The 26,797-nt window shown below is 33.5% G+C and overlaps 1 non-coding gene across 50 annotated transcripts; it reads left to right on the forward strand.

The window, feature by feature from the left end:
* The first annotated feature begins 1,939 nt into the window (after positions 1-1,939).
* Positions 1,940-26,433, forward strand: LOC107425458 (uncharacterized). 50 transcript variants are annotated; one of them, XR_009639606.1, is made up of 16 exons: positions 1,940-7,026; positions 7,148-7,664; positions 7,793-8,294; positions 8,415-8,772; positions 8,890-8,995; positions 9,172-11,273; positions 11,403-12,536; positions 12,709-13,780; positions 13,927-14,507; positions 15,291-15,356; positions 15,446-17,064; positions 17,393-17,420; positions 17,520-17,615; positions 18,515-25,340; positions 25,423-25,546; positions 25,701-26,433. It is a non-coding gene; the product is annotated as an uncharacterized LOC107425458 (transcript). The 50 variants fall into 50 exon arrangements; XR_009639605.1 differs by having other exon boundaries at positions 17,562-17,655; XR_009639607.1 differs by having other exon boundaries at positions 17,562-17,615.
* The last annotated feature ends 364 nt before the right edge of the window (positions 26,434-26,797 follow it).

The following is a 26,797-nucleotide window of genomic DNA, read 5'->3' on the forward strand; positions in this document are numbered from 1 at the left end:
CCCTGACAAGAAAAAAGTTGTATCACTAGTTCAACAAGACTTGCATCATCCTCAATTAAAGAATTTAGCCAAACAGAACCATCTTCATTCCGGGATTCAAAGGCATCCAAAGATAAAAGCATCACGAGCAATAGCATGCAATAGCATGCGCTACTTGATTTGCCTGTTTTAGTACGTAGCTACAATAAAATTCAACATTACCATCCACAATATGTTTAATATTCTTGACTAGAAAAAATTAACACCCCAATATTCAGAACACCCTAACAATGAAATGACAGTCGCGTGACAATCAATAACCAGCGTGAGAAAAATGACTTTTAAACATACAAAATCAACAATAAGACTTAATGGGGTGAAAAAAAAAACGCTATGAGAAAAAAGTAATATATGAAGATAATTCTTAAAGTATACTTTCAATTTAAAAAAAAAAAAGTTCCGAAAAATAAAAACTTAATTGAACAAATACAAAATAACAAAAAACTTAACATACAAATTTAAGATTAAACAAAAAAAAAACTAATTTATAAGAAAAAAATCATTTAATAAAAAAATCTTAGAAAGATAAATATATATTTTATTAAAATTACTCATGTAATTACATTCTTATTGTATTCCTTTCATACATAATTTCAAAAAACTTAAAAGATTTTAAAGTACATGTAGTTTTTATATGTCAACAAACAAGTAGTAACAAAATCTTAATAATCATATGCACAAGACTTACAGAGTAAAAATGATTTTTTCTTTTAACCTACGAAAAAAAAAAAAAGAAAAACTGAAAATGAAAAAGAAAAAAAAAAACTAAATATATGCTTTTTATTGGATAATTATGGACCCTCCAAAAGCCCAACAGGATAAATCCAAACCCAACATCACAAGCCCAAATCCATATTCATAGTTTCCACGCTAATCACGTAACAGCAGCTGGAAAGAAGCATTTTTATAGAAAGGAAGCACATGGTCACTAGGGAAAACAAACAAACTCCACGTGTACTTCAGGGGCAAAACGGTCATCATAACCTCCAGAGTGGAATGTCCGTTCATTACCGGGAAATGACATGACACGCCTTCCACAATTTGGTTTGGTGGGCCCGGCTGCTAGAAGCTCCCAAGAAGCGACGCCTAACAGAGGGGGCGGGGTCTGGTGAGTCATAAAAAAGAATAAAAAAAAGGGAGAGAAATCTTTTTTTTTTTGGCTGAAAAAAAAATAAAAAAGAAGAAAGGGAGAGAATTTTGTTTAGTAATTTCATCAAGCTCATATAAAATTTTTTTATAATGAGAGCATTTTGAAAAGAAAAGATAAAAATACATTAACATTATATTTTTAATTAGAATTTTGCTTTTACGTCTTTACGTCTATGTAGGCGCGGCATTTTAGAATTCCACATTCTTTTAAAAAAAGAAAAGTTATTGTTTATTGGAATTCAGATACTGGTGTTCTCCCTTTTGTACACAATATTCATCATAATATTTACAAATTTTTTTATGCAATTAATTGATATGCAAGTGATGCTTCCCCGCAATATCAAAATTTAGGACACCACAATAACCAAAATTTTTTTTTTTTTTAAATAAGATATAATTGTACAAACCATTGCAAATATATATATACATATTAAATTACATAAATTTTCATTTACAATTAATTTTTAAAAACATCATAAACTTTTTTTTCATCAATCACCAACCATTCTTTTATTTTTTCAATAAATTTAATATATTACACATGGGATATTATATTTGGGTATTTTAAAATTAATTTCGAATAAAAAAATAGTAACACATTGTATTTTTTACACCGACATAGCGCAATATCAGCGACTTCGGTCAAAAGTCAAAACCCTTCAGCCGCGTGAACCGCCTTTGAAAGAAACCGCCTTTGAAACAAAACCGCCTTTGAAACAAAACCGTGTCCCTTTGGCTATAAATATCATACGCCTGGCACATTTAACACCGTGTTGTGAAAGCTATGGTTTATTTGTTTTCGCTGTTTTGGTTTCGTTTCTATTACGTTTGTGGATATTGTCTTCGATTACTTTCATGATGGTGAAGATTATTGTTGATACATTTGATTTCGGGTGGATTGGTACAAATTCGATTAATTCGTTTGCGGTCTTCATTTATAATTTTCGTTGGTTGGTTGGTTGATAATTGTGCTTATTTCTTACTCAAGTTTGCGATACGAATTGGATTTTGGTTTGCGATCTTTGTTCAGATCAAATAATCGCTGTTTGATCATGATGCTGTTTCTGGTTCGTTTGCGATAAATTGGGCTTTTGCTTTGCGATCTTGGTCTGCTTTCTTTCAGTATTGATATTCCATTCGAAATTTCCTAATAATCAAATACAAGATTTTCCGGTTTTTTTATTATATATGTGAGGGATTTTTCTTCTTTGGATTTGACAGTGGTGATTGTCGGATTATTAAAGCTGGTCTGTTTAAGTTGAACGGTGTCAGATTCGTTGTGAATGCAATTTTCATTCTTGACCTAGTTATGCTTTCGTTGGTCTGTGAGTAATAAGGGTATATTCCAGGAATTCAGCACATGATATTGGTATGACAAAATACTTAAATTTGGACTCTTTTATTTGTCTGCTGTTCACATCTCTATATCAAATGCCGGCATAAAAATAGTCTTGAACTGTTTGCAGATGGATTCATCAAGAAGAGAACTATTTATTGATCTCTTATACTAAAGCTGTTTTCAAACCTTATCATAATAAGTTGCAAATTTTTGATTTGGTATGGCGGAGAAAAATGAAACTGAAATAATTGAAGTTTTCCTATTTGGAATTGTCTTAGGGCTAATTTTTATTCGTAACCGCATATTTACAATACAGACGTGGTGATCAATTGGACCTTTGATTAATTAACATCTCTTTGTGTTGATTGACCTCCTATTCTGCAGGTCTGTTTTCTTTTTTTCTTTTTTCATTTTTTTTTTTTTTTTGGGTAACTGGTTAGTTTGATGATTCGAATAGAAGTTGTTCTAGGCATTGGAATCCAATATTAGTCTCTGGATTGGTCTGACCGTTTGCAAAACCAGTGTGACACATATTATCTTTTCTTTTCGTTTTTTCAATTATTATTATTAGTATTATTATTATTATATTTTTTTACACTTTGAATCTTTTATTACGTTAGTTTGAACACGAATACAAAGCTTTTGTGTGGTTGGGTCGGCTGTTGCAGCTTTTTTTTTTTTTTTTTTTTTTTTTCTATTTTTTTGAGTAAGTTTATACTTTGAAAATATCTTGTACCGTGGTATTTTAATTAATTTGTTGAAAACGGTCCATTCAAGTGCTTTTAATGGAGTCAGGTGCCTTTTAATGGAGAATTTGGTATTCTTGAGCATGTTTGCCTTCTGGTTTCTTATTATGAATATGCATGACATCTAATATTATCTTTAAAAGTTAGACTTGGTGATATTTGATTCCGTGATCACAGGGCTGCGGAGATTGTTTTGTCTATCAGATTTTTATTTTGAGCAGTTTTGCAATCATTTTCCATTTTACCTTTAAGGGAGATTCTAAATTTCCATTTTTTGGTGGTTGGGATTTTACCTTTCTTAGAGTTTGGAGGGTGTGTCGATTTTGCGAAAAGCTGCTAGATGTCTCTTGCAATGAAAGTTGACTATGCTTCTGCTTGAATTTTCTTATTGTTTTTCTAAATTTTATAAGCTAACATTGTTTGGTGATGCTCTGCAGATTTGTGGTCCATAGTTTTATTGAAGTTTTAGGTTTGGGTATATTTTGGTATTAAGCTTCTCTTTACCCTTCAAACCAATAGCATTATGTTATCGTTTTCTTATTCTTGAAACTCTTTTGTCTAAGATTTTCACTTCCTGAAGACGTCCTTTTTCATTATGAATAAGAAGTAATTTTTTACTAATGGTTAAGTTGATTTCTTGTTCAGGATTCTTCTTTTATCCATGTTTTATGAACTGGCCCTCCTCCTATATATAAAATAAAAGAGCAGAAGAAAAATAGCAAACCCTCTTTCATTTGTAAATATGTATGCATGGTTGTGTGCATTTTACTTATTGTTTTTGAACAATTTCTTTCAGGTCACTTTTGTCCATTGTAGAGTTTGGTGCTTCCTTATATGAGATAAGTTTGGCCTATATCATGTGTTTCTAGTGGCCAATTGTTTCATTTATGTTCTCTTTTTTAGTAGATATTATGGATATCATTTTATATTCCGTTATTTTATTATTATTATTATTATTATTTTTTTTTTTGGGGTTTATATTTATCAACATTGATGGTAGATTTTGATTTTCAGGTCTTGTTTTCGAGTTTTTTATGATGTTGGAGCATATGATGCAACTCAATTATTGTTTCTCTGTCTTGCTTTAACTTTTTAGGTTTTGATTTTAACAAATTACAATAATATGCTATACCGACAATAATATTTTCTTGTACTGTATTTTTCTTTTTAGATAGTATGGTAGCTTTGTTCTGCCTCTGCCTGTGGCCATACCAACTATATTCATGGAGAGTGTGTCTTCTTGTTAAAGTGGAGATTGCTAGAGGACATTTGTCAACAAGGTTAATTTATTCAGCCTTGATTTATGTGGCTATTTGTTGAAGTTCTTTATCTACAAGCAATATTTTAATTACAAAAGTGTTAATCTTTCCATGGTTAAAAGTATTGGAAATAAAGATGAGTTCGAGAGGTTTATGTTCCACTTAGGTACCGTAGTTTCAATTAGAGTTGCAGTTTGGGAAATTGGACTAGATGCTGAAAGGGCTTTTATTTTGGTGGTTTGTTTTTCTCATCAATACTTCTTCATTCTGCAGTTCCAGTAATTGGAAAGCTTCAGGATTTCATAATGATTTGTGCAGTTTCAGATGAAATTTTGTTATTTCTTCCTTCAATGTGTTGAAAATTGTTTGGTAGATTGGAATCCTTGTGAAGATATTAAAAAAAAAAAAAGGCTCCTTTCATTTCCTTTCCTACACATGAAGTGTAAAACATAGCTTTTCCTTTTTTCTTTTTACATTTGTTATCTTTATTTACTGTTCTCTTCTTGATTTGATGATCTACTCAAGTTGCAGCTACTTTTGATCAAATTTAATTTGGATTTTCTCTGTACAGAGTGGAATGATTTCACTCCATGCGAGTTAGTAGTGGATTTGGGTATCTTTCTTCATGCTGTTTGTACTATGGATATGTGATATGTGTTAATACTTCTTTTACCTCAATGCAGTTTTCTGGAGATGGTACGTGATATTTTGAATATTGAATGGACGTATATAATGGTTGCTGAGATGCATCAATTTGGTTGTTTTATTATTGGGGCTAGTTCTATCAGTTTTGGAGAGAGTATGTGATGCATTCAAAGTCAGTATCAGTTCTGTATGTGGAGTATTCTTTGTGGACTAATGCTATTATATTGTTATTTGTAATTGCTTATGGTATTGTGACATAGGTTACATTGTTGACTGAAAAGGTATCCTGGTGGAGAAGTTTGACTTGTACGATGGGGAATCTATTGGATCTTTTTAATCATGTTTGCTATTTATTGAAGGTTCACTAGAGTGTTGGAAACAGAGTATGTTTGTTGTTTCAAGTTTTACATCTTGGAATTCTTAGTCTGCTTAAATGTCTTCCACTTAGAAGTGTTTTTAAATGTTTGCAAGTGGCAGTAACTTGTCCCTGATGACCCTTTCTTGATGATGATGGTGATATTCCAGTGGTGTTGCTTGATATGTGGTAAAACATTTTTGATCTTGCTTTGCGTATAACTATGAATTTGATGAGTGGACTTGAATGCAAGTAATTAAAAAGGTTCTTGGTTCTCTGTGTTTGAGAGAATTTTTTTTTGCAGGTGTAATTATCGAAGTGTGAAGTATCTTTGCGGTTTGGTTCTCTTGGTTTCTTTTAATTTGTTGATGCATTTAGACTGATATCTATTGTAAAATTCAAGCTGTTAGTAATATGATGGTCTGCCATTGTATTTTATATCACTGAAAGCAACCTGGTATTTAAAAAAAAATTTCTTAAATTTTTGCAATGGCTTGCCAACAATTGCACCTTGTTTTGGGATAGGAGTAACCTATCTAATTTCACAGTGGCGATATTGAAATGGTCTTAATTTATTTATGGTAATCCTTTCCCTCTTGAATTTTCTGACTTAATGTCTGGTTATTATAAATTATAAGTTATGTTTGTATTATAGGTTGGTATTCGTTGAACTTGGAGGATGCTCGTAGAAAAAGTTTTAAATCATATTTTAATAATATAAATTTTGGTTTCCTCTAAATTTTATCCTATGAATGCTTGTGTACTGCAGTGACATCCATTTCCAGTTGCAATTTTAGGGGTTGGATTTACTTTTTTGCGCTGATTTACAGAGGAGATATGTTGTAAAATACATTGTGACGCGGACATTGGTCGAACAAAGATTTTGGTATCAGTTGATGTAGTTCATGGTTCTGTGCTCCACTCTATGTGCTCAAATCCTAAATTCTTGTGACTATTCTGTAATTTGTAATGTTATCAGTTGAAAGTGAGGTTCATGGTTTAGCGTAAGTGCCTGTTTCGACTTTTAAGTTTTGCTGATCGATTTTCAACAATTCAACTTAAGTATCAATTGTAATGATTTTTGTCTCAGATCTACCCTGCCTCGAGTTAGTAATTATATTTTTAATTGGATAAGTTCATATTTATTTCCGTCAACTTCAATTTGTTTAAAGTATGCGTATGTCGAGCATCTTCCCCGGTTGCATTGTGTTTTGAGTGGGGTTTGTTTTGCCTCAACAGTTATGGGATGAAGATATGTAGAAGATTGCAATGGTGGATTGGATGTTCATCAAGATGGCCTTGGATACATATTATTCATTGATCTATAATGGGGGATATGTTGGTACGAAATGTGATAGTACAATGGTGTATGTAGTCTTAGTATATTTGTGCTAACATTCTCGTTGCTTGTAAATTTTACATACAAAATATGTCTTTGTTCTTGGCAGTCTATGCTTTATGGATTTCTCTGTTGGCTAGTGTGCGCCCTTTCACGTATTTTTTTTTCCTTTTTTTTTTTTTTTTTTTTTTTTTTTTTTTTTTTTTTTTTTGGTTTTGTGATCGCACAGGTTGCAGCTTAACTATTAATGTATTTCCAGATGTGTCATTTTTTCAGGTGATACGGCTGATTTGAGGGGGTAATTAAGTAAAGTTTGTTGATGGTAGCTTGTATAGTGTGTGTAGTATTTGTGGACCTGGCTTAATTGTATAAGCTTTGCAACAATTTTAGTTCCTTGAATTTGAGAAAGTTGTTGCTTGATTGCTGCAGTTCCCCATGTGTGAAGGGCGTTTTATTGTCGATGCTCCACTATCATTAAAGGAAGATAGATGAAATTGGTGGATGCTAATAAAAGGAACGCTCAGATTTTTGTTAGCTATGATCTTTAGTTTCTTTGAAGTTCTCATTGGTAAAGTTTCATCTGTCTTTCTAGTAGAGTTCTATATCTGTTTTGCAGTGATGTCCTCATCGGTTGCAATGCAATTTTGAGTTGTTCTTGTATTCCCTTGAGGTAGTTGTAGGAGAAGATTTGTGGTACTTTCCTGTGCAGCAGGATGAATGTTCAACATGATTGGCTGAGCCCGCATGATGTTCAGTGACAAAATGCTTTTGGTGATAGGATGATTTTCATGGGGTAATCAAGCAAATCTTGTTGTTGGTAACTTTTAGAGTCTGTTTAGTATTTGCTGACTTGGCTTTATTGTATAAGCTTTGTCAATAATTTTGGTTCCCCGAAATTGAGAAGTTGTTACTTGAATGCAGTTCCCCATGTGTGAAGGGTGTTTGATTGTCCGTGCTCCACAATCATTGAAGCATGATAAGAGGAAATTGGTGGATGCTAATAATGGCAGGCTTGGATTATTGTTAGCTATGCTTTTCGTTTCCTTGAAGTTCTCATTAATAAAGTTTTGTCTTGCTAGTAAAGTTCTACCTATTTTCAGGTGATAAGGATGATTTTCAGGTGGTAATTAAGTAAATTTTGTTGATGGTAGCTTGTATAGTGTGTTTAGTATTTGTTGACCTGGCTTAATTGTATAAGCTTTGTCAACAGTTTTAGTTCCTTGAATTTGAGAAAGTTGTTACTTGACTGCAGTTCCCCATGTGTGAAGGGCGTTTTATTATCGGTGCTAAGTTCTCATTAGTAAAGTTTCATCTGTCTTTCTAGTAGAGTTCTATATCTGTTTTGCAGTGATTTCCTCATCAGTTGCAATGCAATTTTGAGTTGTTCGTGTTTCCTTTCTGGTGATAAGGATGATTTTCAGGGGTAATTAAGTAAATTTTGTTGTTGGTAACTTGTAGAGTTTGTTTAGTATTTGTTGACTTGGATCAATTGTATAAGCTTTGTCAACAACCTGAACTTGAGAAAGTTGTTGCTTGAGTGCAGTTCCCCATGTGCGAAGGGCGTTTGAGTGTGAGTGCTCCACTATCATTGAAGCAAGATAGAGGAAATTGGTGGATGCTAATAAGGCAGGCTTGGATTATTGTCAGCTATGATTTTTCGTTTCCTTGAAGTTGTCATTAATAAAGTTTTATGTCTTGCTAGTAAAGTTCTATCAATTTTGCAGTGATGTCCTTATCAGTTGCAATGTCATTTGAGTTCGTCTTGTATTGTATTGAGGTAGTTGTAGTAGAAGATATGTGGTACTTTCCTTTGCAGCAGGGCGAATGCTCAACATGAGTGGCTGAGTTGCATGATGTTCAATGGCAAAATGACCTTCGGTGATAAGGACGATTTTGGGGAGGTAAGTAAGTAAGTTTAGTTGTTGGTAACTTTTAGAGTTTGTTAGTATTTGTTGACTTGGCTTAATTGTATAGGCTTTGTTTACCTGAATTTGATAAAGTTGTTGCTTGATTGTCAGTGCTCTGCTATCATTGAGGCAAGGTAGAAGAAATTGGTGGATGCTAATAAAGGCAGGCTTGGATTTTTGTCAGCTATGATTTTTAGTTTACTGGAAGTTCTCATTGGTAAAGTTTTATCTGTCTTGCTAGTAAACTATCTGTTTTGCGGTGATGTCCTTATCAGTTGTAGAGTTTGTTGGTAGCGTAGAGTTTGTGTAGTACTTGTTGACTTGGCTTTATTGTATAAGCTTTATCAACAATTGTAGTTCCCCGAATTTGAGGAAGTTGTTGCTTGAGTGCAGTTCTCCATGTGTGATGGGCATTTGATTGTCAGTGCTCCACTATCATTGAAGCAAGACAGAGGATATTGGTGGATGCTAATAAAGGCAGGCTAGGATTGTTGTGAGCTATGACTTTTAGTTTCTATGAAGTTCTCATTGGTAAAGTTTTGTCTTTCTTGCTAGTAAAGTTATGTCTGTTTTGTGGTGATGTCCTTATCACTTGTAGAGTTTGTCGGTAACTTGTGGAGTTTGTTTAGTGATTGTTGACTTGGCTTAATTGTGTAAGCTTTATCAACAATTTTAGTTCCCCGAATTTGAGAAAGTTGTTGCTTGAGTGCAATTCCCCATGTGTGATGGGAATTTGATTGTCAGTGCTCCACTATCATTGAAGCAAGATAGAGGATATTGGTTGATGCTAATAAATGCAGGCTTGGATTATTGTCAGCTATGATTTTTTGTTTCCTTGAAGTTTTCATTAATAAAGTTTTATGGCTTGCTAGTAAAGTTCTATCTGTTTTGCAGTGATGTCCTTATCAGTCGCAATGTCATTTGAGTTGGTCTTGTATTGTCTTGAGGTAGTTGGAGGAGAAGATATGTGGTACTTTCCTTTGCAGCAGGGTGAATGCTCAACATGATTGGCCGAGTTGCAGGATGCTTAATGACAAAATGACCTTCGGTGATAGGGGGGTTAGTTAAGTACATTTAGTTGTTGGTAACTTTTAGAGTTTGTTTAGTACTTGTTAACTTGGCTTAATTGTATAAGCCTTGTTTACCTGAATTTGATAAAGTTGTTGCTTGATGGAATTCCGCATGCTTGAAGGGTGTCTGATTGTCAGTGCTCCATATCATTGAAGCAAGGTGGTGGATGCTAATAAAAGCAGGCTTGGATTTTTGTCAGCTATGATTTTTAGTTTCCTTGAAGTTCTCATTAGTAAAGTTTTATCTGTCTTGCTAGTAAAGATCTATCTGTTTCACGCTGATGTCCTGGTGGAGTTCGTTGGTAACGTAGAGTTTGTTTAGTACTTGTTGACTTGGCTTTAATGTATAAGCTATATCAACAATTTTAGTTCCCTGAATTTGAGAAAGTTGTTGCTTGAGTGCAGTTCCCCATGTGTGAAGGGCATTTGATGGTCAGTGCTCCACCATCATTGAAGCATGATAGAGGAAATTGGTGGATGCTAATAAAGGGAGGCTTGGTTTATTGTCAGCTATGAATTTTCGTTTTGTTGAAGTTCTCATTAGTAAAGTTTGATCTGTCTTTGCTAGTAAAGTTCTACCTATTTTGCAGTGATTGTCTTGGGGTAGAAGATATGTTGTACTTTCCTATGCAGCAGGGTGAATGCTCAACATGATTGGCTGGTTGTGTAATGTTGAATGGCAAAGTGACTTTCTGGTGATGAGGATGTTTTTCAGGTGTAATTAAGTAAATTTTATTGTTGGCGACTTGTAGAGCTTGTTTAGTATTTGTTGGCTTGGCTTAATTGTAGTTCCCTGAATTTGAAAAGTTGTTGCTTGAGTGCAGATCCCCATGTGTGAAGGGCATTTGATTGTCAGTGCTCCACTATCATTGAAGCAAGGTAGAATTTGGTGGATGCGAAAGGCAGGCTTGGATTTTTGTCAGCTATGATTTTTAGTTTCCTTGAAGTTCTCATTAGTAAAGTTATATCTGTCTTGCTAGTAAAGATCTATCTGTTTTGCGGTGATGTTCTTATCACATGTAGAGTTCGTTGGTAACGTAGAGTTTGTTTAGTACTTGTTGACTTGGCTTTATTGTATAAGCTTTATCAACAATTTTAGTTCCCTGAATTTGAAGTTGTTGCTTGAGTGCAGTTCCCCATGTGTGAAGGGCACTTGATTCCCATCATTGAAGCATGATAGAGGAAATTGGTGGATGCTAATAAAGGGAGGCTTGGTTAATTGTCAGCTATTAATTTTCGTTTCCTTGGAAGTTCTCATTAGTAAAGTTTGATCTTTGCTAGTAAAGTTCTACCTATTTTGCAGTGATTGTCTTGAGGTAGTTGTAGGAGAAGATATGTGGTACTTTCCTATGCAGCAGGGTGGATGCTCAACGTGATATGTTGAAAGACAAAATGACTTTTTGGTGATAAGGATGATTTTCAGGGGTAATTAAGTAAATTTTGTTGTTGGTCACTTGTAGAGTTTGTTTAGTATTTGTTGACTTGGCATAATTGTATAAGCTTTGTCAACAATTTTAGTTCCCTTAATTTGAGAAAGTTGTTGCTTGAGTGCAGTTCCCCATGTGTGAAGGGCGTTTGATTGTCGGTGCTCCACTATTATTGAAGCAAGATAGAGGAAATTGTTGGATGCAAACAAGGCAGGCTTGGATTATTGTCTGCTATGATTTTTCGTTTCCTTGAAGTTCTAATTAATAGTCTTTTTTCTTGCTAGTGAAGTTCTATCTTTTTTGCAGTGATGTCCTTATCAGTTGCAATGTCATTTGAGTTGGTCTTGTATTGTCTTGAGGTAGTTGTAGGAGAAGATATGTGGTACTTTCCTCTGCAGCATGGTGAATGGTCAACAGGCTGAGTTGCATGATGTTCAATGACAAAATGACCACCGGTGATATGGACAATTTTTGGGGGTAATTAAGTAAATTTAGTTGTTGGTGACTTTTTAGAGTTTGTTTAGTATTTGTTGACTTGGCTTAATTGTGTAAGCTTTGTTTAACTGAATTTGATAAAGTTGTTGCTTGATGCAATTCCCCATGCTTGAAGGGCGTCTGATTGTCAGTGCTCCATATCATTGAAGCAAGGTGGTGGATGCTAATAAAAGCAGGCTTGGATTTTTGTCAGCTATGATTTTTAGTTTCCTTGAAGTTCTCATTAGTAAAGTTTTCTGTCTTGCTAGTAAAGATCTATCTGTTTCACGCTGATGTCCTGGTGGAGGTCTTTGGTAACGTAGAGTTTGTTTAGTACTTGTTGACTTGGCTTTAATGTATAAGCTATATCAACAATTTTAGTTCCCTGAATTTGAGAAAGTTGTTGCTTGAGTGCAGTTCCCCATGTGTGAAGGGCACTTGATTCCCATCATTGAAGCATGATAGAGGAAATTGGTGGATGCTAATAAAGGGAGGCTTGGTTAATTGTCAGCTATTAATTTTCGTTTCCTTGGAAGTTCTTATTAGTAAAGTTTGATCTTTGTTTAGTACTTGTTAACTTGGCTTAATTGAATAAGCCTTGTTTACCTGAATTTGATAAAGTTGTTGCTTGATGGAATTCCCCATGCTTGAAGGGCGTCTGATTGTCAGTGCTGATTGTCAGTTCTCCACTATCATTGAAGTGAGATAGAGAATTGGTGGATGCTAATAAAGGCAGGCTAGGATTATTGTCAGCTATGATTTTTAGTTTCCTTGGAAGTTCTCATTGGTAAAGTTTTATCTTTCTTTCTAGTAAAGTTCTATCTGTTTCGTGGTGATGTCCTTATCACTTGTAGAGTTTGTCGGTAACTTGTAGAGTTTGTTTAGTGATTGTTGACTGGTATAAGCTTTATCAACAATTTTATTTCCCTGAATTTGAGAAAGTTTTTGCTTGAGTGCAGTTCCCCATGTGGGAAGGGCATTTGATTCTCCACCATCATTGAAGCAGGATAGAGGAAATTTGTGGATGCTAATAAAGGCAGGCTTGGATTATTGTCAGCTATGATTCTTCGTTTCCTTGGAAGTTTTCATTAATGAAGTTTTATGGCTTGCTCGCAAAGTTCTATCTGTTTTGCTGTGATGTCCTTATCAGTTGCAATGTCATTTGAGTTGGTCTTGTATTGTCTTGAGGTAGTTGTAGGAGAAGATATGTGGTACGTTCCTTTGCAGCAGGGTGAATGCTCAACATGATTGGCGGAATTGCATGATGTTCAATGACAAAATGACCTTTGGTGATAAGGACGATTTTCCAGGGGTAATTAAGTAGATTTAGTTGGTAACTTTTAGTTTGTTTAGTATTTGTTGACTTGGCTTAATTGTATAAGCTTTGTTTACCTGAAATTGATAAAGTTGTTGCTTGACGCAATTCCCCATGTTTGAAGGGCATTTGATTGTCAGTGCTCCGCTGTCATTGAAGCAAGGTAGAAGAAATTGGTGGATGCTAATAAAGGCAGGCTTGGATTTTTGTCAGCTATGATTTGTAGTTTCCTTGAAGTTCTCATTAGTAAAAGTTTTATCTGTCTTGCTAGTAAAGTTCTATCGGTTTTGTGGTGATGTCCTTATCACCTGTAGAGTTCCTTGGTAACGTGGAGTTTGTTTAGTACTTGTTTACTTGGCTTTATTGTATAAGCTTTGTCAACAATTTTAGTTTCCTGAATTTGAGAAAGTTGTTGCTTGAGTGCAGTTCCCCATGTATGAAGGGCATTTGCTCCACCATCATTGAAGCATGATAGAGGAAATTGGTGGATGCTAATAAAGGGGGGCTTGGTTTATTGTCAGCTATGAATTTTCGTTTCCTTGAAGTTTTCATTAGTAAAGTTTGATCTGTCTTTGCTAGTAAAGTTCTGCCTATTGTGCAGTGATTGTCTTGAGGTAGTTGTAGGAGAAGCTATGTGGTACTTTCCTATGCAGCAGGGTGAATGCTCAACATGATTGGCTGGTTACAGTGTTGAATGACAAAATGACTTTTTGCTGGTAAGGATGATTTTCAGGGGTGATTTAAGTAAAGTTTGTTGTTAACTTGTAGATTTTGTTTAGTATTTGTTGACTTGGTTTAATTGTATAAGCTTTGTCAACAATTTTAGTTCCCTGAATTTGCGAAAGTTGTTGCTTGAGTGCAGTCCCCCATGTGTGAAGGGTGTTTGATCGTCAGTGCTCCATTATCATTAAAGCAAGATGGGAGGAAATTGGTGGATTCTAATAAAGGCAGGCTTGGCTTATTTTCAGCTGTGATTTTTGATTCCTTGGAAGTTCTCATTGGTGAAGTTTTGTCTGCCTTGCTAGTAAAGGTCTATCTGTTTTGCATTGATTTCCTTATTAGTTGCGATGTAATTTGAGTTTGTCTTGCATTGTCTTGGGGTAGTTGTAGGAGAAGATATGTGGTACTTTCCTATGCAGCAGGGCGAATGCTCAACATGATTGGCTGAGTTGCATCATTTTTAATGACTTATTATATTATTGGTATCAGTTCTATACTTCAAATTATTTTCGCTATATTTGTGCTGATATCTTTGAGGTCTTATTCTGCTTGTTACATTATTCTCTGTTGGACGTATGTGGAGTTTAGTTGCTCTCTGTGTTTGTGTTTGTTTTTGTTTTTGTTTTAATCTTCAGGTATCGAGTGGTACGTGGGAAGATTCTCTTGCTAGCGGTTCTGATAGCTGCTGATAAATTAGGAAAATGCTGCTCAATGCAGTTCCATGTATAATTTTCTCAGTTTCATTTTTTTTTTTTTAATTATTTTCACCAAATGGTGGATTAATATATTTTCTTGTTTCTTTTCACTGTTTTTCCCCCTTATTTACTCCTAGTTTTGTAATTTTTTTCCCTTCTAATGTTTTCCCTTGAAGTTTTTAGTTATTATTATTATTTTATTTTATGGATTTGGTCTTTACTTTTGAAGATTAAAAAGAACAATTTTAATTTTTGTTTTTATTTTTAACTTTGATTCTATCATGCCCATGATGCGCACAGCATTTTTTATTCCTTTTCAATTATTCCTTCTACTAGTTGCAGTGTAGTGTCTTCCTTTATGTTAGCAAGGAGATGGAGATTGTTGCTTAGTTCTGTATAAATGTGGGTCCTCTTTCAGGGATCGCTAATGCTAACTTGCTTTGTATTCCCATCTTCAATTTTTTTATAGCCTGCTTCTTCTTCTTCTTCTCTCTTTCTTTTTTTCTTTTTTTATTTTTTATTTTTTATTTTTTTTAACTGAATGCGAACCAAGCAGAACATATAGTTGTTAGTTGTTTTTTATTTTTTTATTTATATATATATATATATAGATATATTTTTTTTTATAAATTGATAATTGAGATAATTTGATATCTCAAATTTTCCTGCTGCAAGGCTCATATGGACGTTTGGTGAATTATGGTGCCTTTTTTTTTTTTGGTTTGGTTATTTTCTTCTTTCTTATTTTTCTATTGATATTGCACTTTGATGATCATGCTTAAACGCAAGTTTTGCATTGGTGTATATGCAGTTGCAGGCTGAACGGTTTTGGTGATAAGAGGCTTGTCACTCTTCTTGTTTATTTCAAATCGTTTAGGTGTGTTTTCATAAAGGTTCTTTGTTGCTCTATTACCAATGAAAGCTAGCTAGTGTCCAATTATTAAATATTTTGTGATGCCATGGCAGCTGTTACAACTTGCTGAATTGGAGTTGCTTCTGTGATCAAATTTAATTTGGGTTTTGCTCTGTGACTACAGTGAAATGATTTCTATCCATGTGAGGTAGAATTTGATTATGGTATATTTCTTTATGCTGTTTGTATTTTTTGGAATCTAATTAATTTAGTGAATGATTTAAAATTAAAGGTTTTCTGCCTCAATACTGTTTTTCAGGGAGTTGGATTTCCATCAAATTCTGTTGGGATATATGCCATCTGTTGATTTATTATTGGGCTTATTGGTATTAGTTCTGTATTTGGAATAGTGTTCACAGTGTTCATGTTGCATTAATTTATAATTTTTTTGTGGTATGGTAAAATAGGTTGCAGGTGGAATGTTGTGGCATATTGGTGTTTTTAGGTGGAGAAATTGTAGTTAGACATGCACCTTGAGGAATCTGTTGGATCGTTTTAATCATATTTGCTATTTATTGAAGGTTTGCATTATTGGATTTGAGGGATGTATTTATGTTTTGGGTTTTACTTTCTTGAATTCTTTAATGTCTTCCACTAAAGTGACTTCAAATGATTTCTAGTGGTTTCCACTTTAGTATTGATTTCAGTAACACTTGCATCTAATAGACCCTTTCTTGATTCAATGATTATGTTCAAATGACATTATTTAATATGTGGTGAAACCTTGTTCTTGTGCTTAAATAGGTTGCTATAGCTACAAATTTGACAAATGGACTTGTATGCACTTCAACATAGTTAGTTCTCGCTTTTTGAGATAGAAGATAATGACATCTAGTTACTAAGGTGTGTAGGATTTCTAGATTCATGGTTTATTCCTCTTCTTGGTTTCCTTGAAGGATCTAGGTGCATCTCTTTTGATATCTTTGATTTTTGAAGTGTTTAGTAATACAAATGTCTGTTATTGCTTTATAATACATCACTGAAAGCAAGTTGATATCTAATTTCTAATTATTTGTGATGGTTTGACAGCAATTGCAACTAGTTTTTGATTGGGAGTTACCTATCAATTTCACTTCTCTGATCTATGGCTGTGATTAGATCTGTGGCTGTGATGAAATGCTTTTAACTGATGTATGGTAATTTACGCCCTCTGGTTTAGGTTATTTCTTTTTGCTAGAATTTTAACTGTTGATTCGTGGCTATTCCAAGGCGGTTGTGACATATGGTTTTCTTGCTTCAAAAATTTATTATCTGAGCACGTTCTGTATTGCAGTGTTATCTGTTCCCAATTGCAATATTTCTCTGCCACGGAAGTCCAACGTTGGATGAATGTTTGTTGAGATTGAAATAGAGTACATTGTACAAAGATCTCGTTATCAGTTCCATATTTGGAATGGAATGGTATTCATGGTAGCTGTGCTCGTAGCTATGGACTAAATAATTTTTTGTGACTATTCTGTTATCTATGATAATGATGCTGATGACCATTGATTCTGATGATTCATCTTTTCAGATCTGCTCTCCTCTGATTGATCTCATTGGATAATTCATACTTTTCTCCTTGAATTTCTTGTAATTATACTATTGTTTCAAGCGTCCTCACTGGTTATATTGAGATTCAGTCTCAGATCTGTCCTGCCTTTGATCAATGATGATGCTCACAGGATAAGTTGTATTTTTCTGCTTTCATGTTTTTTGTTAGTACACTATTTTTCTGCTCCTATCTACACACACACTAAAATATTAATTTTCTAATTTCATGTGATTACTTTATTTATCTATGAGAACAATGTTGATGACGTTTGAATCGATTGGTTGTCTCCTGATCTGACTTGCCTCTGACTTCGGATTTTGTCAATTGGTCGTCTCCCAATCTGATATGCCTCTAGTCAACAATGATGCTTTTCCTTCTATACGTTCTATTGAAGCGTGTTCAAATTTTCTCTATTGATGTGTGTCTATTCCATGAAGGTGTATTGACTTATTTTTATGTATTTTAGGTTGGCTCTTTGGTGTCTGATGAACTTGGTGGGTGCTCATAAAGGAGGATTTGATTTAATTACTATGATTTTTTAGTCGCTTCAAAAAGTTCTTATCTGAATGCTTACGTATAGCATCTGTTTCCAGTTGTAATGTTCTAAGTTGGATTTTCTGCCTGATCTCCTCCAGAAATGATGTAAAATCCAATGTTCGATGAAAGTTGTCAAGATCGACACTGAAGAGGTTGTAGAAAGATCTCAGTATCAGTTATCTTTTTGGGATGGTATTCATGCGTCTATCTATGCTATATCTAAATTTCTAATTTCTTGTGATTGTGATGATTGATTGTCTCAATTCTGGCAAACCTCTAATTGCTTTTCATTGGATAATTCATATTTCTGCTTTCTTGAATTTTTTTGTTACTCCACTATTATATTTCGAGCATTCTTACCAGTTGCATTGTGATTCTAGAATTTTCTCTGTTGCTACAATGCTATTTCAAATTCTTATGGCATATGTTTATGGATTTTAGGCTGCTTTTTGGTATCTGATGAATTTGGTGGATGCTCATAAAGAAGGGCTTGAATTAAATTTTTGCCATGATTTTTTTGTTCCATCAAAAAATTTTCTTATCTGAAAGCTTTATAGCAGTGACATCTGTTTTCAGTTGCAATGTTGTAAGTTTTTCTGCCTTTATCTAGGGAGGGAGATATGTGGTAATGTCCAGTGGAGGATGAATGTTTGCTGATTAAGGCAAAAATGGGTTGTACAAAAGTGTCTCTATTTTGATTGGTGTTCATGATATATGTGGTTCTATCTTATGCACTAAAATTCAAATTTCTCGCAATTATTCCATTATCTTTTAGAATGATGCTGATGACTCTGTGTTGAGGTGTTTCGTTGACTCAGATATGATCTGCTTCTGCCCTGCCTCTAGTTGATAAATGATGCTTTTCATTGGATAAATCTTATTTTCTGCTTTCTTTATTTTTTGTTTGTTAGCACACTATTATGTCAAGTGTCCCTATCAGTTGCATTGTGCTTTTGGTAATGTTTGTTTTGCCTTGAACAATTATGGGATGAGGATATGTGGACAATTCCAGTTTTGGTTGAATTTGAAAAATTTCTTGCTTGGACTGCAGTTTCTAAAGTGTGAAGGGCATTTGACTTTCGGTTATTGCACTTATGGGTTTCTTTTTAGGAGCTGTGCAAATATTCTGTCATCTTTGTTTAAGTTGTAATATCTGTTTCATCGGCTATCATTGAAAGCGAGGTAGACAAAGTTGGTGGATGCTCATAAAGGTTGCTTTGATTATTCAACCCTGACATTTTCATTTGTTTGAAATTCTTATATGTACACACACATGACTTACCAAGATGTTTATATTAGGTGCAATGTGGTTTGAAGTGGTCCAATACAGGATGAACAATCACCTTGACATGCTCAGTTGCATGTTGTTCAATTACTTATGAGGATATTGGAATCAGTTCTATATTTAGAATGGTGTTCGTGGTATTTGCCCTAATACATAGTGTAACATTCTGATTGCTTGTTACACTATTCTATAGGTTGCACTATTGTCCCATAAAGTGATGTTTGTTGAAGTTTATTATCTTTATAAGTGGAGTGTATATTTGTGGAAGATTCTGATTGCTTGTTATGCTGTTCTATAGGGTTGCAGTTGCACTATTGTCCCAGAAAGTGATGTCTGGGAGTTTTATTGTCTTTATAAATGGAGATAGATGCTCTTTTATATCATATGCTACTGATTGAAGGTTCACAGCACATAACTTACAGATGGAGTACTTCTTGTAGGTTTCCAGTGCAGTGATTTATTGCCTTTCGTGATGTGCTTTTATTCTGATAAGTCAATCCAATTGTTTACTTATTCAATTTCAATGAGTGAATTTTCAACATTTCTTTTTTCTTTCTGGTAATATGCACAGCAAACATTATTCGTACTAAATTGTGTTTGCGAAAGCAATTTCCATGGGGGTTGAAATGTCTTTTTGGTAAAAAATTATTCTCTTACATCATATTTGCTATTGATGAAAGGTTCATTACAATCTTTTCGGTAAAAATTCTTCTTACATCATATTTGCTATTAATGAAGCAATCATTGCATACATATGTTTTTGAGAAACTTCTTGATATCCTTTTCTTGCTTATAGTCCTTTTTACCTTTTCTGTGTTGCTGATTAATTGTCAGCTATTGGAAATAAAAAACTAGTAGTCGGTTAGCTGATGGTTTAGATGGTTTCTGCAGGATATTTTAAAATCTTGTTTTGGTGCTTGGACTGCAGTTCTCTAATATGGAGGATATTTGGTTTAGTGGTTTGTTGCTCTTCCTGGTTTCTTTTTACAAACCGTGTGAATCGCTTATCATTATTTAATGTCTAGTATTATGAAGGTTTGTTGTCTTACCATTATTCTAAGCAATGCCTCGAGTCAATGCAGTAACTTGGTTTGCAGTTCTTCCATGCCATGGTTTGTTGCTCTTCCTGGTTTCTTTTTACAAACCGTGTGAATCTCTTATCATTATTTAATGTCTAGTATTATGAAGGTTTGTTGTCTTACCATTATTCTAAGCAATGCCTCTGAGTCAATGCAGTAACTTGGTTTGCAGTTCTTCCATGCCTTGGGTCAATAATGATTGCTTTTGTTGGATAGGTGGTGTATTTTTTATTCCTTCAAAATTTTTTATTATAAGCGGTGACGTCCCTAACAGTTGCATTGCACCACGAGTTGGAGTCCATTTTCTAAGACGAACACTCCAAGTTGGTTAACCTTAAAGGTATTTAAACATCAATTTCTAAGATTACAAATTTCAAGGCTTGTTTGTCAAAACGTTTGTTGTGGCTGTCGAAGAGCTTTTGCGATCACCAGGGCTGAGAGCTTGTGCTGCTCGTGTCCATGGAGTGGTGATGTTTGAGGTTTCTCTGTTTTCCTTATCGTATGCGTGACAATTTTTTTAGATATCTATTAAATTTTTGGTTTTACGTGTTATCCTGTAAAATTTGTTCATTATTTTATGTGCTTATGTAAGAATATAATGCTTATGATAAATATATAGGCTTGCTTCTATCCTCCATTAGGTGTCTAATGCTCTTTCTTCTGACCTTATACATAGTTGTAATATTTTATTTTTTAAGGATTATATTCTATACTTTCTTTGCTCACTCTGGAAAAGTCACTCGGCGACCCGAGTGCGTTTGTACTCTGTTTTTAAGCTTTTGGTGCCTTTTATTCTTTCCTAGAATCTACAAATTTTCTAGGCATGTATCAACTAAGCTTATAATTTTGTAGATAAAAATTGTCGGCATTGTATGGTGATATTGTGGTGATTAATAAATGTTTTATTGTAAAATTCATTAACTTAGGTGTGTACAGTCTCATATTAAAAATATCCAATACGAAATGTGTGTAGAAAACACGTCCAAATCGCTTTGTCGTCTGGCTGTTGGCCGTCTATTGTTTACTGTTTCCGTTGTGGTATATTATCGTTCTTTTTAAGGTAATAATATCTCAGATCTTTATAATTGCTTCATCTGTAAATTTCTTCCGCATGGATTGAATTTTGGCCTCTTAGTAAATTTCTTCTGCATGGATTATGGAATGTATATCATACTATGAAGATATTTATTTTATTTATTTATTTGTTATCTATTTTCTTCAAAAATATGCAGCGCTTTGAACAAAATTGAATCAGATGAAACAAAAATTTATCCAATTCACTTATTTTTTAATTTGAGTTTTAATCTTTGAAGTTTGTATTATTTTAAACTGCCAACCTCAGTTATAATCGATGATATATGTTGGATAGAAGTTTTTGATTTGGCATTTTGTTTAAGGTCATTTTACGACATTTGGGCAAGAAAGGAGTTTGATTGTAATGATCTTAAACATTTTTTGTTGTTGCATTTTTTACCGCTTTTAAAACAAAAATTATTCTAATTGGACAAAATGAAAAAACAAAACTAGAGATTGATGAGGTTATCCTGTTAAATTTTCCATATTTGATCGGCAGTTCTTCCATGCCATGGAAATCACACTTCACCTTTAATAATTAGCTATCCACCAATTAATTAATCAACTGATCTGTCTTAGTTTCCTGTCTCCGTTGGGTTTGAACCTGATGACGTGCTGGCGGTTAATTGTTTTAACGGTGAATTGAGGCTTCAATGTTCTGTATTTAACAAGCATCAAATTTAACAAAATGGAAGTATAAGTATGGTTGCATACATACTGTTATGTATTACAGTAGGACAAATGAAATCATGTACATGCTGTGTAGGTGATAGTTCATATTCCTGGTGCACTATGGGTGGTAAAACCACGGTGAATTTTTTTTTTTTTTTTTTTGGGTGGTAATTTTCCATTGTTTTCCACACATATCGCTGTTTAATTTCATTTATTTTTTGTTTGTTTTAAATTTACTTGGTATTATATTTCGTGTGTGTGTATATATATATGCATATATTATATTGGTATCGAATTTCATGTTCATATTGCTAAAATATTATAGGTGGTAAAATTTGGGGATTTACCTTTCGTAATTTTCTCTCTGTTTTCAAACACAAAAGAGGAATATACAACCGTGTGATTTCATTTCTTTTTGTTCTTTATAAATTTACTTGGTAGGGATTTTTAATTTTTTATTATTATTATATATATATATATTTTTTTTTTTTTTTTTATTATCGACATTTAGAATTTTTTTTTATTTTTTATTTTTTGGGAACATATCAACATTTTGAATTTGATGTTTGTAAAATTGTTCGCTGCTTTTTGCAAAATCAACATAATTTTTCCCATTTTCGTATATTCGTAATTGATAGTTTCATATGCTTAAATTATTCTTAAATTTTAAAAAATTGGATACAAGATAGTTTATATCACAAGAAAAATGGTATTCAAAATGACACTAGTTTTAATATTAAAGGGCTATATTTTAAAAATTTGCTACGCAAAATTTTGTCTCTGAAAATTACGAAGTTTTCACTGGACTTCCTCCTCTCTTTTTATCATATATCTGACGCAGTAATCTAATGAAGTATAGATCTACATTGGGTGAGAACCATGTAAATTGCTTGCAAAAAGTCATTTCCGAGCCTGTGTACGTTCATCTATAATTCTCAGTGGCCTGAATTCGATTTCATTGTCTTGGTATTTGATTTCTGGGGTGTGCAAGAAAAGATAGTTTGATATATTTTTTGTCAAATTTGGACATTTATTTGTTTATTTATTTATTTTTTAATATATAGCATTACATCATCCCAAAAAAAAAAATAAAAAAAAATGAATATATATATATGTTTACATGATATTTTATTGCCTTTTTCTCGATTTACGGTTCTTGATCTCGAAATTTTATGTTAACAGTATAGTTCAACAAACAAAAGGGAAAATAAACAGCCTAAGGATGGGTACCCCCCAACCTCAAAAGAGAAAGGAAAGAAAAGAGAATAGATTAATACAAAACCAGTGTGAGAAACTAAAATAATCTTCAATGATTGGGCACAAACTATGTGCTAATGGAAATATTTTTTGCTGGGTATGCACAACTTAATTTTCTTGAGATGCCATTTAAGCTTTACACTTTGATGGTTGTTCTTTGTTTTTCACCCTAGAGTTTGAAGGCTAATTTAATGGGTTGTAAGTTTCTCTAATTCTTGAACATAAGCATGAACCAACTTCAACACAGAAGTCTGAAGATCCCACGAACCAAGTTTCATAATTAGTGTAAACCTCTTCTTCTCTTGGTATATAGCTGAGTGTAGTTGTTGTTACGTCTATCTACTTCACATCTTTCTTTGAAACACCATGATTCCTCATGTTCTATTAACCATGTCATCCTTTCCATTTTTGTTTATCTGTTTTTAGTCTTATTTTTTTGTTTGCTTCAGTTAACCTCATCCTACACTTCTATGCTGGGAGTTCAGATGAATGTTTGAACTCAAGTTTAACTACACAGTTCTACACTTAAAACTATCTGTGAGTTAATCGTGAAGTAGTTTCTGTAAATGTTAGCGTAATTATTAGTTGTGAATTTACGTTAAAAGCCTTCATCCATTTATTTGTTATTGCATTACGTTAAAATTATATGCCTTCCAAATACTAAATGTATTTTCTTGTTATTTTATTTGATAAGAGTTTTAGACAATCTGAAACATTTTAGCAGCTATAAAAGTCCTGATGCTATTAGACAAGTGCAAGAGTATCTTTAATTAATGAAGAAGAAGCTCTATTTCCTATTTGTTCAGGTTAACTTTTATGTAATTGCTCATACTAGATTTCCAGCCTTTAGTAAAAACTACTCCATTTTGTGTAAGAACTTCTAAAGAAGTTGCATAAAACTAGAGAGCCATTTTGGTAGGAATGAAGATGGATTCATTTAACTTCTGTAAGCCATGATGCCAATTTGAGCATGATGCATATATAGGTTGTTTTCCTAAATATAATTGGTTCTAAATTATGTAATTTGCTGAGTTGCTTAAATTTAGAAACATTTTTATTTCTAAGTGTGGAATTAGGATGGGGAATTAATCATTTGCATGCATACATGCATGATACATGTGTTCATGTGTGCTTAGTTGAGATTTACATATGCTCTATAACTGCAAGACATATGGCTGTGCATTTTTCAGTTTTAAGAATGGAAATTGTAGGAGATAAAACTATAAATCAACTCTTTTTTATTTTCAGTTTTAAGAATGGAAATTGTAGGAGATAAAACTATAAATCAACTCTTTTCTATGTGGCTAAAAAGGGGCATATATACTTCATTTATGTATTTATATGAAAGTAGTCCTCTTCTCAAGACATGTTATAGTCCCAAAATGTTGCAACTGTTTCATCCTCGTAAATTGATTTTTTATTTGTATGCTTCTTTGGATTGCATAATTTCATCTGCAATTTAGAGTATGTATGATTCTCATCTTTCTATTATCGTTATTATTTTTACTAACTTGTCTGGCTTTTTTGGTTTTAAGATCTTCAAAGTTCTTATACAAAATACCTTATGAATTTTACTGAAATAGATGGAGTTTACCTATTTTCGTGAACTGCTTAATTGGAGTAGCCTCACCATTGATTTTTTTGGAGAATAGTTTTTGTGTTAGTCCTTTCATTCTGCAAGAAATTTGAGTTGCTGTTAAAGTAAGGCTTGTTTCTGTCTTGCACCTAAATGTCACCTAAACTGCAAGTCAGAATCCCTATCGATTGGCTGAGTTTAAGGTATTGTGCTCCCTATCCCTCTCTCCTTACGACAGTCTTTTTCTCCGCAAAAGTTCCACTTCAAATTTACCGCAAGTTTCATTTATCATATATATTATAAAACGCAATAATAAGAAAAATAAATGAAACATGGTCAAGAAGTTATTTTGTTTACATTACATCCCATCAATTTTTCTCTTAAGTTTATATTTTGTTTATATAGTTTAACTATTTGTATGTTAGGTAGGTGTAAATTTTGTCACATAAAAAATTTAAGGGCGAAATCGAAGTACTTTTGTAATTTACTTTATGGTGTATCATATTAACATTCTCAAATCCAGAAGAAGAGCAAGAAATATTAAATGCTATGATTAACATCTTGCCGTTATGAGTTTACGACTTGTTTCTTTGAAGGTAAGTATTTTGTGTAATTTGTATTGGCAGAATTATCAGCATATTGTTGAATGTTGTGGACTTAGGAGACATGCCAAAACATAGCTTACCGCGGATGCAGAGTAGCGGTCGGTTCTGATATTACTGGATTGAAGATGCCCAGAATGGACTGTTTAAAGAATATGGAAGCATTGATCTTGTTGGTACTTAGTCATGGCTTTCCAGGAAACTGAGGGTGAAAATTGCGAAGGAAACTTCCCATGCGGATGGCCTTCCTAAATGGTGGAATAGAATCAATACTGTCAATTAGTTTTCCCCTTGTCCTTCAGTGTAGTAATTGGACATTCTTTTTTGGCCATGTTAGTATTTCTCTATCTTATCATATTCTTGAAATTTTATTGTAATTTCCGCTGAATCAAAAGGTTTGTTTTGATTTTGTAGAATTACCTGTGAAATTACTTAGTAAGGTTGGAAAGAAGAAAGAAATAGAGGGGGGGAAAATATATATGTTGGAGAATGGTGGCATAGTAGCATGGTTTTGGAGGATCTGTATATATTGAAAATGGTAAGTGATCTGCAACTTCTTTGTCCTACAAATCCTTGAAGCCACAAAAAATTTTCACTCGCCTTGCTTTTCTACTTATGTTAAGGAGTGGTTCAAGGCTTCTTTATATAATCACCCAGTTTTAATCAGGAAACTTGATGGATATTTTATACAGCTTTGAAGGAATGCTGAGAGAAAGCAATAACGTCGCAAACGAGCAAGGACAACTGAGTTCTGAAACTTGTGGATTGCTGCGTGGAGTTGCCTATTCAGCCTTGGTTTTTAAAGATGCATAAAATGGATGTCTATGGAGGCATTGGTCCTAATGATGGCAATGGATTGTCATTTCCATGGCAGACGAGGCTGAGAATTGTGAAGGACATTGCCCATGCACTTAACTAGCTCCATTCTGCATTTTCCAGGCCTGTCATTTGTCAGCATGTCATTTGTGCAATTTCTCTCTCTCCAGAACGATTCCTGAAGGTGAGATGTGTTACGGAGAGAAGTGACGTATATAGCTCTGGAGTATGTCTACTAGTCCTTCTAATGGGGAAGACCCCTACATTTTGTAAGTTCGTGTTTCATAGAGTTCCGTTAAAAAGAAGTGGAATGAAATGGTGGATCCTAAAATATTGAAAAAGAAAAGGAGTGATTAATAAAGAGCAGCAGAAATTGCAAGCTTTTCTGAATCTCGCATTGAAAATGCATTCAAAAGAAGTCTAAAGATAGACCAATGATGATGTGGCCAAAAAAAAAATCATCCGGATTCATGGTTCCACCACTACTCCCTACCCCATCTTCATATATATGTTATTTATATGGGTTGCGTTATGATTCCTGTCCTAATGCATAAAACTCATTTATATACTGTTCTGTTTAAACAAACTATATATGCATATAGCCTTCTATTTGGGATTGTATGTTGGTCGATATATCCAACAAAAGATGCTGCGAAACTATATATATAGTTTTTCTTACTCACATAAGCAATTATATTTTATCTTTTTATTGGAATTTTGATATTTTCCTATAACTGGTATGGTATCTTGATGTTCTGTTCTATTTTGGTTTGTTTGGTCCATTTAATATTTATATTTATTCAATTTAATAAAAGTTCAGGAAGGTCTAGCTTATGTATGTAGGAGTGATTTGTTAAATTAGTAGGGTAGTTTGAAATGGGAAAGATGAAGGAAATGTAGAAGCAAAACTGAACAAGGTTTAATAAAGAAAAATGGTGAAGGATCGAAGTATATAATACACAAAAAGAGCTAA

The sequence above is a fragment of the Ziziphus jujuba genome, chromosome 7 (assembly GCF_031755915.1).
Source record: "Ziziphus jujuba cultivar Dongzao chromosome 7, ASM3175591v1".
NCBI classification, from domain to species: Eukaryota; Viridiplantae; Streptophyta; class Magnoliopsida; order Rosales; family Rhamnaceae; genus Ziziphus; species Ziziphus jujuba.